Here is a 13,022-nt window from a genome sequence, read left to right on the forward strand (position 1 = left end):
TGGTGTACAGGTGTTCAATGTTGTACATATGTTTGTTGGTGTACCTGTGTTTAATGTTGTATATATGTTTGTTGGTGTACAGGTGTTTAATGTTGTACATATGTTTGTTAGTGTACAGGTGTTTAATGTTGTACATATGTTTGTTGGTGTACAGGTGTTTAATGGTGTACATATGTTTGTTGTTGTACAGGTGTCTCATGTTGTACAGATGTTTGTTGGTGTACAGGTGTTTAATCGTGTATAGATGTTTATCGTTTTACAGATATTTGTTGGTGAACAGATGATTGTCGTTGTACACATTTTTGTTGGTATACATATGCTTTTTGGAGCACAATTATTTATCTCTGTACACATATTTGTTCGTGTACATATGTCAGATGTTGTACAGTTTTGTTTGTCGTACACATGTTTTGTTAGACCAATGCTTGTTTTAATTGTAAGTTGAAGCATGCGTGAATTTTTTCACGTGATGGTTAGATGCTTTTTTTTACAGATGTTTGTTGTATAAATATTGTAAACTGTCAAATACTAATTTGATGCAATGTAAAACGTTAAATCGCAGCTTATGTTTTGACGTCGATGCTTAGAGCCTGACGTCAGTATCTGGTTCAAAGAGGCAACCATATTTTATTTAATTGATTTTTGTTTTTGTTTAATTTGCGTTTGCAACTGTCATTGCATTACACATACACGTGTTTGTCTTTATATTCAAATGTTTTGATGGGTTGGATTTGCAATGCAAATCCTTAAGGTCATATGATTGTTCGATTAACTTGGTTTAGCGTCCTTTTATCACATAACACCATTCAAGGACGTGCCTATAAAATGTGCATGTGCTTGCATTTGTGGCGATATGTTGCAATGTTTGCCAGCAAACAGTTACTTTTACAACAGGGACCAATAGTATAGCGTCTGTCACCGCTAAAATTACGTGCAAGTGTCACCTAAGGCGATGTATATAATTAAGTTCAGGTTTCCACATACACTGGTATTCATTGCTCAAATCAAGATTACCTTATCAAGACTTTCTTTGGTCTTTCTTTCAAATTCTTGATCGATAACAACAAATGACGGCTTGGGTGTTTGCCAATTACACACCGTTGGGAATGGCCCACACTGTTTTATTAGCATTATACAGCGCAAACCCGCGTTCTAGTGTACACTGAACTTAAGAAAAGAACAAATGAACATGCTGTATAAACATATCCCTTTTCAAGAAAAGTCGTTCAACAATAAAAACGATCGATATTGTTTCAGGGACCCTGAGGATCAGTTTCTTGCGAAATAAAATTGAAAATCAGAAATATCATGTTGTTAACTTTGTTGTAGCCGGGTTATTAAAAGTTTGCATACTTCCCCGATATATCGGCGTTTGACAATCGGATTTAAACGGAATCCGTAATTCCTGTACTAGTCTTAACGTTTACGGAAAGCATTGTAAAATATTTTGAAATATGGTTTTAATTTGCTAAGATGTTTTAAGTTGACTATTCAATTTACACTTGTAGATAGAAACTTGTTGTTCCGCGTCTTGTCCGAGTAGGAAGTGCCTGTTTTGGCGAGTCAAGTGTTAGAAAATAATCCTATGTATACCCTCTTCAATAATGGATTTATGTTAGTTGATGTGCATTGGGAAAGTGCTAATCACAAATAATTCGGAGGAAAGAAGAACAATTGGCGCGCTTGTTATTTAGGATAAGTAATACCATTATCGAGTTATACACGAATATAGGTTAAAGTCAGACTAAAGTGGATATTTTCACCACCATCCTTTTTGGTAAATCAGTGAAATAAAGTGCTAAACCGAATAGTTTGAAAAGTCAAAAAAGAAGATATCAATTTGAACAGTAATCCATGCAGTTCCTATCTCAGAACATAGCGGGCTAAGTGCTTATCAAGGAGGACTCTTTTCAACTGTCCGGTAAGCAGTGAACATTCTATATCATCACGGGACTGACCGTTATCAATGCACATCCTATCTCCATCAATACACTCCTTATCTCAAAACCGACCTTTTATTTCGGCTAGTTTGGTTTGTTAGTCTTTTACATCATATTAGCATTATGATCATTTAAGGACGTTTCCGGTTAAGGTGGTGGAGAAAAACCAACGACCAGCGGCCAGTTCCTCACGACCGTCACACGTAGGCCGCGACCCCATGGTGGAGGGCTAGTGATCACAGAAGATCAGACACCTCATCCATTTGGGCACCGCGGCCCCCTGATCCATTGTTTCCCTCATTCCTAGTTCTAAGATTGTCCCCGTCGCCGTCAGTCATACCGGGCCATTGCGGTATTTTAAGGTGCACACTATTCTGTTGCTTCTTCAGGCATAGCAAGTTATTTTTTGTACCTCCTTGGATTTGATGTTATCCGCAATCATGATTAAGCAACGCTTAATACGACGCATTTAATTTATCACATTTCTTCAAAATAATAAACGATATTTTGAATTTACAGATGTGCTAGGTGACAACGGTAACACCAGTAACGGCGAAAATGACATTGAAATGACAGTGAAATATGAAATAGAAAAGTATGGCCAAGCCAATATCTCTAAAAGCCATAACTATACACCAAATATAAAAATAAACACTTATTGTCTATGCAAGAAAAAGTTTTTTTAAACATGCACATTTAGGATCCAAACCAAAAAGGTAATTGTGTCTTTACCCTTACCTCCGCATCGCCCAACAGTTTGGCTATCATCGCACCTGTTTCACTTGTAACTAATTAATTTGAACGTAGTGTTTCTAATCAAACTGAATGTTTTGGTTACATTTTGACACTGAACACAAGACGAAATCTCTTAATAAGAAATTATGAATGCCTTTTTTAATTTGACTTCGTCTACCTTAAAATTGCCAGTGATTATAAGATAAAGACAAAAACATTGTATTGCGACTTTAAAAGCGGGTATTTAATTCAGAATGCCAAAAATGCACCACTAACAGCTGTTTCGTCCTTTAAAGATTCGTTGGTGATGAAAAGTCTCGCCTGTAATCAAAATAATATAGGTCAATACAACAGGTCATTGTGGTCTGATTTATAATCGCAAATAATTATATTATACTAAATTTCGGTAGAGAACATACATTTGTCATATTGTTAGGATAGAGGTAAGGTAAAACTTATAATCCTGGTTGCTTTCCTCTGCATTTTATAGTAAGAGACGCTTTATATGAATTTGTTTCAGCGCTACACTTTCAAACATTTCTTTTGGCGGTGTGTCCATGTATACCCGTCTTAGTATGATCTTATCAGTTGCGAGGACTAATTAACTCCAAATCAACAATCTCAATTTTATATCCCTGAATGTCAAGACGAACATTCGAACAAATAAAATCATTTTTAGATGTCTTTCACGATAAACAGTGTTTTTAGTAGAACACTGCACATTTGTGTTCAGAAACGATGACATTTCAAGAACACTAAGGAAATAGGTAATTTTTCCTCCAAATTTCCGCATCGAAGCATTCCTATAAACCAACGCACTGAAGGACATTTTCACTGAGCAGGATTTCAAAGAAACAAAGGACAAAATTAATTGTCTGTTTGTGTACGATTTTGTATGTATATTGCGCCGAACCATTATTGACTGGTGTTCTTTGATTATTATTTGTTATACTTATCATCGCATATACTTACAAATGTAGCACAAATGTACTGATGCACCCAAAGACAGCTGATCTATAAGAAAACCTGCAGGTTCAATGAAAGAATAGTCCAGCTGTATCCGTTATGTAGTAAAAGGCGACTTATTTTGGCTCTCCTGCGTAATCGGGGGCTTTCTCCGTGACTTTATCTTAGAAGTGTAATTAAAGAAACCAAAACTGATCTGCTGCCCTTATTGTAACATTTTGGGATCTTTACGTTTTCTCTTGTATTGTATTTCAGTTAGTTAGCCCTATACAGGCGGCATCAGTATTGCGCTATCACTAGGAGGCAAATACATCCACTCTGGTTTGGTTATGTTTTTTTTTTTTTTTTTTTTTTTTTCACAAGCCTGTTAAAAGCGAAGGTCATTTAAGAACTTGCTTCCATGTGAGTATTATATGCGTGCCTGCGTGTGTGTATGCGGGAGACATGGTATGTTGGCGTGCTTGCCTCCTTGTGCGGATCTGATGCCGACTTTATAGTACTATCTAAATGAAATACCATGCCGAAGGCACCCCGCTCAGCATTCCGGCCGGTCACATTTTACTGACAACAGGTGAAGGAGTTGTTGCCATTCCTCTCAATGCTGAAGGTTCAGCAGGGAATAACAACTACCATTTTAAGGTCTTTGGTATGTACCAACCTGGGGATAGAACCAATTGCCTTCCTCACCAACATTCCAGCCAAAAGTGAGGTGTTGCAAAGCAAGGCGTTAGGAAGTAGAAGGTAATTAGAAGTAGAAATAAAGATAGTGATCCAAAATATTGCAATAGGTGAAGCAGATCTATTTTGGTCGCTCTTGTGTCCCCAAATATAGGACACCAAAGCAAATCCCCAATTCTGCAGGGGTTCCCACATTAATCGCCTCCTACATGTACAATAAATGCATTTGGTAACATCAGGTGCATTCTTTTCCCGATGCCACACCTGCAGGGATGCGTGCCTATGTGTGTGTGTGTGTGTGTGTGTGTGTGTGTGTGTGTGTTGGAGACATCGACTCTGTCTCCGGTACACACACCCACGCATACACAGCACACATTGAGGACGTTAAACCCTTGACAATCACGAACTAAGGGAAACATATGTTTTATTGTTAGGGTGTGAGTTTGTTAACAGTAGAAATATATTACAGCGTCAACAAAACATAAACTAAATCATAGACTCACTAAATCATAGAATCAACATCTAGCAACAAAGTTTCATAGCATTAAGACAAGAACATATTTTAACACAGCGTTTTCACACATAGAAAAAAGCTATTCCCACATCTCAATCGAAACTTAAGGAAACAAATCAATCAATACAATCGAGACAGCAGACATAGATGGGTCGTCAAACCAAAAAGAATAACAATATGCACCACAACAATACCAGGAAACGAAAGCAAGAGGTCCGATATTGCAAGCATTTCCTCCATTAAATGTGGCATCTGTCATGATGTTTCCTTCAAATTCAGAACAAGATTGATGTCGCTAACGACTTAAGTTTTGATAGACAGGGTGGGACATCTGGTTCATTCGTTGTCACTATCATATGACCGGATGGACTACCGTTTTTAATGACAGCATCTAGTGTTGTAACATTTCATGTTTATGGGTAGTATATTGTTTCCTTGCATGGTAAGATGAAGTGTATTGTATGGCAGGTGTTATGTGACGTAACATGAGTGTTTTCTCATGTGAATGTGCTGTAATTCAATACTTTAATGTAAGATTTTCTGTAATGTAACATTAAGATTTAATTTTTTGACATGGTGTTTTATTGAGGTAGCACTCAAAAGTCGGCATCAGATCCGCGATATCGCAATGCGGCAAATACGCCAACATACCGCTTCAAACAAATAGTGTTTACACATGCATGCAAATATCCTTGAATGACTTTTTTGGTAATAGGACGTTAAACCAAATAATCCAAACTAATAATGTGTTATCATTGTGTTTACAGTATTCAATGCAACTAGATTTTGAGTTGAGAAGCATAAAACTATTTTATATTGCTAGGTTTAACATTCAAGAGAACTTAAAGTTAAATACATACAAGTTGCTAATTACTATTAGGTTTTATGAAATACATGATTATATCTATTAGTCGCGGTTTGATAAGTTTTTAAGTGCTATTTTTGAACACATTTCAATTTTCACTTTCTTGCAATTGAAAACAAAATACCAATTTTTCTTAAAACAATTGAACCGCGAAATATCGACCAATACATTTTCAGTCCATATTGTTAATTGTAAACGGATAACGGATTTGATAAGTTTTTTCCTGTTTGCGGTGTAAATGTGAACAAATCTAATAAGCTTTTCGAAAAAATAAATAAATAAATGTCACAATGGAAATGAAATAGGTACTGTCCGGTGCGAAGAAAAGTGTCAGTTTTTGGAATTGTAACCCGTTTTAATGTAATCAACTGCGTGTGGTTCTAGCGAATGTATCTATCTGTGACGAAGGTTTGGTCTATAACACAATTATTGTAATACCAAACTTTGGTTTGTCACTTCTCCGGCGATAATCGGATCAGTACTGATACTGAAGTATGGCTGTCCCTTTAAGGGTGTGCAAATGTGATACCACGATGGTACTGCAATGAACAATTGAGAATACTGTAAAAAGGTCAAATGACATGAAATAACACATAATCGGATTTTACGACACGTTCCCAAATGGAAAAAAAATTAGTTGCGCAATACGCACAAAATCAAAATTCAAAGCAATGCTGTTAATGGCTAACAAAAGCGTCCATCGGGAATACGTCATCACATCCTATAATTCAGTACCCTTTTGGTTTCAACCAGAAGACGTCGCATATGTCAATGATCATGTGTTCATCTGATGATGACGTCATTCCGGCTCCACCTCTGTTTGTTGCCATCTTAGAAATTCTACAAAATATCAATCATATTTTTACATTGCAACATAAAATCGTAATTCAAATATCATGGTGCTTCATATACAACCATTTTATTAGATAGAATGTCGTTTTATTTGTTTTAAGCTCCATCGACGTTTTAAATCATTATGGTCAAACAGCATTAAATCGGACTTTAACAATAGGGAATTATCAAATTAAACTCAAAGGTTAAAATATTTAAAAGATGCAAAAAATAAAACATCAATATAAAACGAGTTTTGTTGTACTACATGATATCATATCTATGAGTTTATAGAATATGAATAGTCATATATTGATAGCACAAATACTGTTTGAACTACAGTTGTCATTGTTCTTACAATAAAGAATTTCTCGTGCATTGGTTTTATGGATAAAAAATAATTAACACATTAAAAATGAAATAAAAGAATACGTGCCCACAAATTAAAAAAAAAAGATACCAAGATTGAAGAAACCGCTTCGAGAACATCCACTAAAACCTGCTTGAAAAAAGCGGAAGTTTATCAATAGCTTAACTATGAAGGCATTGTCTGTCTAAGAGTTTACTTTTGGAAACCCAGCAGTAGTGTATCAACAGAGTAAGAGTTTACTTTCGGAAACCCAGCAGTAGTGTATTAACATAGTAAGGGTTTACTTTTGGAAACCCAGCAGTAGTTTATTAACATAGTAAGAGTTTACTTTTGGAACCCCAGCAGTAGTGTATTAACATAGTAAGAATTTACTTTTGGAAACCCAGCAGTAGTTTATTAACATAGTAAGAGTTTACTTTTGGAACCCCAGCAGTAGTGTATTATCAGAGTAAGAATTTACTTATGGAAACCCAGCAGTAGTGTCTCAACAGAGTAAGAGTTTACTTTTGGAAACCCAGCATTACTTTATTAACATAGTAAGAATTTACTTTTGGAAACCCAGCAGTAGGTATTAACATAGTAAGAATTTACTTTTGGACACCCAGCAGTAGTGTATTATCAGAGTTAGAATTTACTTTTGGAAACCCAGCAGTAGTGGATTAACATAGTAAGAATTTACTTTTGGACACCCAGCAGTAGTGTATTATCAGAGTAAGAATTTACTTATGGAAACCCAGCAGTAGTGTATTATCAGAGTTAGAATTTACTTTTGGAAACCCAGCAGTAGGTATTAACATAGTAAGAATTTACTTGTGTAAACCCAGCAGTAGTGTATTATCAGAGTTAGAATTTACTTATGGAAACCCAGCAGTAGTGTATCAACAGAATAAGAGTTTACTTTTGGAAACCCAGAAGTAGTGTATTAACATAGTAAGAGTGTACTTATGGAAACCCAGCAGTAGTGTATCAACAGAATAAGAGTTTACTTTTGGAAACCCAGCAGTAGGTATTAACATAGTAAGAATTTACTTGTGTAAACCCAGCAGTAGTGTATTATCAGAGTAAGAATTTACTTATGGAAACCCAGCAGTAGTGTATTATTAGAGTAAGAATCTCTTTTGAAATGAAAAACCACACGTATTTTAGCGTGGGTTGATTGCAATTCTACTATAAAACATTCGAAACGATTTTGAAGTGAAGAAGACATATATTTCTTATTTCAACGACGCTTTCCTCGAAATTTGATATTGATGCAATGACGAAATCGAATTCAAACGTGTCTTTTCAGAAGGCTTAAATGTTCCTTGTTTTGTTTTTTTGGCAAATGCTCTGTAGCGCTTTTGGGTCGTATAACACTGTATTTACGTATTTGTTTCAATTCTTGTCAGCCTTTTTTCATGTAATGTCAGCCAAGACTCAGTATACTTTTTCGTAACATGGACCCTACAATGTACAACCTCGATAAGACTTCACATTAATGTAGCCATTCTCAATCGACGAGCTTACACCTGAAGACTATGCATTACGAATAACGACAGCGGAAACAAAATGATAAAACGAATAAAAACATTTAAACATAAAACCTAAAAACTAATCCAATCTACGTAAGAGAATAGACGTATTCGACAATTGATGATCTTGTGTTGCTTCATTCGATACTATGATAGCTCCTGACGTTGATGTAGTTTAACGATAATACACTCAGGCTTCACCAGTGTCAATTGGCTGAAAGTCGCTGTGGACATTAATTCATCAGAGATATTTAATTCAGTTGGAATGATGAAGGACATCTTTACTTCTGCATTCCAGTGATATTCTATACTGATTTAAGGCATTCGACACAATCAAAGCTGCCGTTCAAGTTTTCTGAAGATCACATAACGCCAAAAGAAAGCTATAGGTTTTTGCAACTCGAAAAAGTATATCCCATTTTTTAGGCATTTAATAGGCAAATTGGCCAAAAGCATTTTTATTGTACAAATGTTAAGCGGCAGTTATTAGACTATGCTATTCTGTATGTTAAATTATAACAAAAGTTTCTCAACGAGTGATAGTAAATTTTCATGTTTATCTAACTCTACCTAGTTAATTGTCAAATTGAATAAAGACACGAGGTTTACCAAGTGGTTTTTTTTACAACTTCGACAAAAAAATAATAAGAAGGGAACATGCTAATCAATTATCATAGTTTAGGAACCTTTTCTCAGACAACGTTCAAATATTATATCTTGCAAAGCATATTTTCTTGGGATACTTTATTTTTGTTCCTGATCAGAGAAGCAATTGTCATGAACTATGTCATCACAATGGAAGATGCATTGTTACTTTACGGCATTATTAGAAGATTGACCAATGAAATCACGTCCAGCGGGTAGCAAAAAAAGGCTTCCAACTCCTAGCATATTTATCCTTTGGTGAGAAAATCTATAGTGTTTGCTGGAGAAATAATATTATAAGTATGTTTATGTTGCATAATGAATTGATGATAACGATAGCGTCAATAAACAATGACCGATTGTGCAGAGAGTTTGCACCAATATCAATTCACATTTTGGGAGTGTCAAAGGCGCAACGGCTGTTAACACTGATGTCTCTCTGACATGTGACGTTGATAGTGTTGATCCGTCGTACTTTCAAGTATTAGTGAATAAAACCTTTGCCAAATATGTATCTTAAAGCTGATTGCCCTCTATTAGCTCATTTCAGTAATAGAAAATGTCTTTTAACTTCTGTCTATGAAAGACTCCTAATGAAACGACCGGAACAGGAAGTCGTTTATGTTTTTATTTGTACGCTCGAAAAGAGATTTCAACATCAAAAAACCGTGTAATAAAACAATCTCTAGAACTGTTTATACAACACAATCCCTTTAACAACCCTGTAGTCATGCTACACTGAACGTTTTCTTTCAGTTTTACTATTAACCTAGCATGTTTTTTCATGACACGCGATGGTAATCGTTCTACAGATGTGAAATTGTCTTCGATCTCAAATGAGGACGATGCTTGGGCGGATTTGTCATCCTACATGTTTCCTCTTCGTGGTATTTCATCGTAAACGGAAGTCCATTAAACAATAAGTCATGCATACAATATGATAACAGCCCCTAACAATTAGTATCAATTTTCAAACGCATCTGTAACCTAATATCTCTTTACCATCCTTAGATTTACTACTAAGTCACCAGGTTGTCGATAGAATTAGACGTATTAAGCGCTTTATAAATTATAAATGCATAATTTTCTCAATGAAGAAAGCGACATTTTTATCGTCAACAGACATGTTTAAACGCCATTTACTTTGAAATAAATGCACGTGTGTTATATCGCCTCCAGTATAACCCTTTCACATACGGGGACATGTTCTTATACATGTCTGACTCTGGTTGTCTCACCAAAGCAAGGTTTTATGCGATATTTTATTGTTGTATTTAAATATAAAAAGTATACAAAATCTGCATTAATATTGACATTTAAGACATGGTCTCCTTTTGTTAGTCTCAGGTGTTTGCGGTTACGCTATTGGCCAAAACCATCACTTTTGAGTAGTGGCCCGGTTCATAATATACACACTTGAACAATTATTAATTTGAAATTAATCAGTACTGATCTAACTTTTGAAATTCATTTAATGTTATGAAGGTTTTCTGGACCTCCTCTTCTGTTTCAACAGTCGTTTAGACCAATTTATATTTTCACCTTTGGCCCCTTGTATTACCGACTTGTCCTAGAAGGAACGAAACATCAGTGTAGTTCAATATTGACATGCTGTATCTATTTTCAAGCTTTTGAGGTGCACTCGCATGCATTTGCCATACATTCATCATATATGTGTGACACAGGACCAGCTTTATATGAACGGTTTTATGTTTATAAGTTCTGGAAGCTCGTGTTTATGTAAAATATATGACATTGATATCATATTCCTGTTTGATTGACGTAAATGACACATAATAGCGTAATGGTTGTCACCACTTTTTCATTAACTCGTATAAGATTACTTTAACCATTCCCAACCAACTGGTGTTCATTTGAAGTTCAATGCATGATTTTATGGTTATTATTCCATAAAAGACCCATCCCCGATTTTATAGTACTTTAAGCATACCTGTTATTTGCATATAAACGCTAAACTGCCATTACTATTATTATAGCCAGATTAATATACCTAGATGGATAGTTCGAACAAGCGTGTTAAAATGAATATTATGATCCAGGTTAAAATATACACGGCTTGTCGACAAGGTAATTAGCTCACATGTAATGCATACTAATACAGTTTTACACTTATTACCGTTACCTTTGTGTTAATGGAATAACACATGACATTTGAGGAATTGCAGTGCTCTAAATGAACTACGGTTTCAAAGGAGTTTCCTCGACAGATTAAATCTGAGTAAACAGTTTAACTCGTTCTTTTGTTTGATATGTATTCAATATTTGCCCCCACACTCTATGTTCAGAGATAATCAATTTCTACTTTTCCTCGAGCAATTTCAATGCTTAAAGGTTGTTAATGAGAGGCTACAGTGAAATTGACATGTGGCGGTGAGCTCACGTAACACGTTCGTAGTATTTATGGACATGCGCATTTATGTAATCTCTTGGAAACGTCCATGGCAGCGCCAATATTTGTCTAATAATTGTCTTCCAGACCAGCGACTTTTTCAGTCGCTGAAAACGATATTTGCAAAAAAAACATACAATTGAAATGCATGGTCATATACATGTATTGTTACCTACGATTCAATTATTTTCAAATCAACTCAATGTGGAGCATTTCATCTTGAACAGAACATCTAAACAATTCAATCCTGTGACATGGTGTGCCAGTTTAAAGATGCTGCATATTCAAAAAATGACATATAAATGTTCCATTATCCTTACTCAAAATCCTGTAGATTTTTGTGAATAACCCGATTTCTTTCTCGTCCAATGTAGTTAACCACCTTATGCAATAACTTAAGTATCGAACAATTTCAACGTTTAAGGGCTACTAAAAAATCCTCACCGCAGAACTTACTGGTTTCATATGTATTTGCTAAGCAGACTTTAGAGAAACCAAAACTATCAAAAGTGGCAATTGTGACTAGGCCGTTATCAGTGTTGGGATTGGGGGTGTTCAACTTGGACATGGTGTGACATTTCGGTGCGATGACGCTTTAAAGTGACTTTTTTATCAACTGTAGATACTACAACTGTTTTCGTGTGATCAAAAACCTAAACAAGTAGTTAGACTTGGTTGAAGAGAATTGGTTGTTTGGTTTTAAATTAACGGTTTTTCAACGTGATGTCTTCTTGTGATTTTGTAAGATGTATGGGTACCTTTGTACGTAATGTATTGTATTATCAGATTAAAGTCTGTACTGTCTTCCCTGATTGACTGTTATTCTAGGCAAACACGTGTGTAAATTTAATTTTAACCTAGTCCAATTGTCTGTGTGTTCAGACAGAGAGAATACTGCTGTTGATGTTATTATTCTCTACCCATAGGAATGTGAACAATCAGGGTTTCTCGTCTTGACAAATTCTTAGTTTAACTTTATACAGGCATTTCTGGTGATGTATCACACGATCCTTTCACTCCACGCCGTACATATCGGTCTACTGCAGAACTGATAACCGATTTCCCAAGACAACCTTCTGGAATACGAAATCAAAAACAAGGAAATCATATGGGCTGTGATGTATCGAAAATATATCTTGGTTAAAAACAATATCTTTGTGAAAGACTTCTCGCAACAAAAAGTATAAGCTCTACTAACTCTGCACGACAAAATCAATGAAAATTACTTAATAAAATATAACAAGTATACTTTTCCTAGGCAACTATAACCTGTTAATAGTATTTTGTACCTCCCTCAAACAAATGCAATACATTAAGCTCAGTACATAAAAAGAAGTAACAATGAATACACGAGGTTCCATGATACCTTAAATCAACACCATTACAGTGGCTTGGTTTGGTTTAGTATTGTTAAACGTCATATTAACACCTTAGGTCATTGCAGGACGTGTCTTCATGTGTGTAGTGTGTGCGTGCTGGCGTGTGCGTATACAGGAGACAGGATATATTGGTGCGCTTGCCTTCTTGTGATAGCGCGGATTTGATGCCGACTTTATG

At 35.5% G+C, this 13,022-nt stretch overlaps 1 protein-coding gene across 1 annotated transcript in view; it reads left to right on the forward strand.

Annotated features, from left to right (window-relative positions):
- Positions 1-13,022, forward strand: part of LOC110448422 (buccalin-like) — a 58,931-nt gene that overhangs the window by 12,600 nt on the left and 33,309 nt on the right. The gene's annotated exons all lie outside the window — the stretch shown is intronic.

The sequence above is a fragment of the Mizuhopecten yessoensis genome, unplaced genomic scaffold, assembly GCF_002113885.1.
Source record: "Mizuhopecten yessoensis strain PY_sf001 unplaced genomic scaffold, ASM211388v2 scaffold4033, whole genome shotgun sequence".
NCBI classification, from domain to species: Eukaryota; Metazoa; Mollusca; class Bivalvia; order Pectinida; family Pectinidae; genus Mizuhopecten; species Mizuhopecten yessoensis.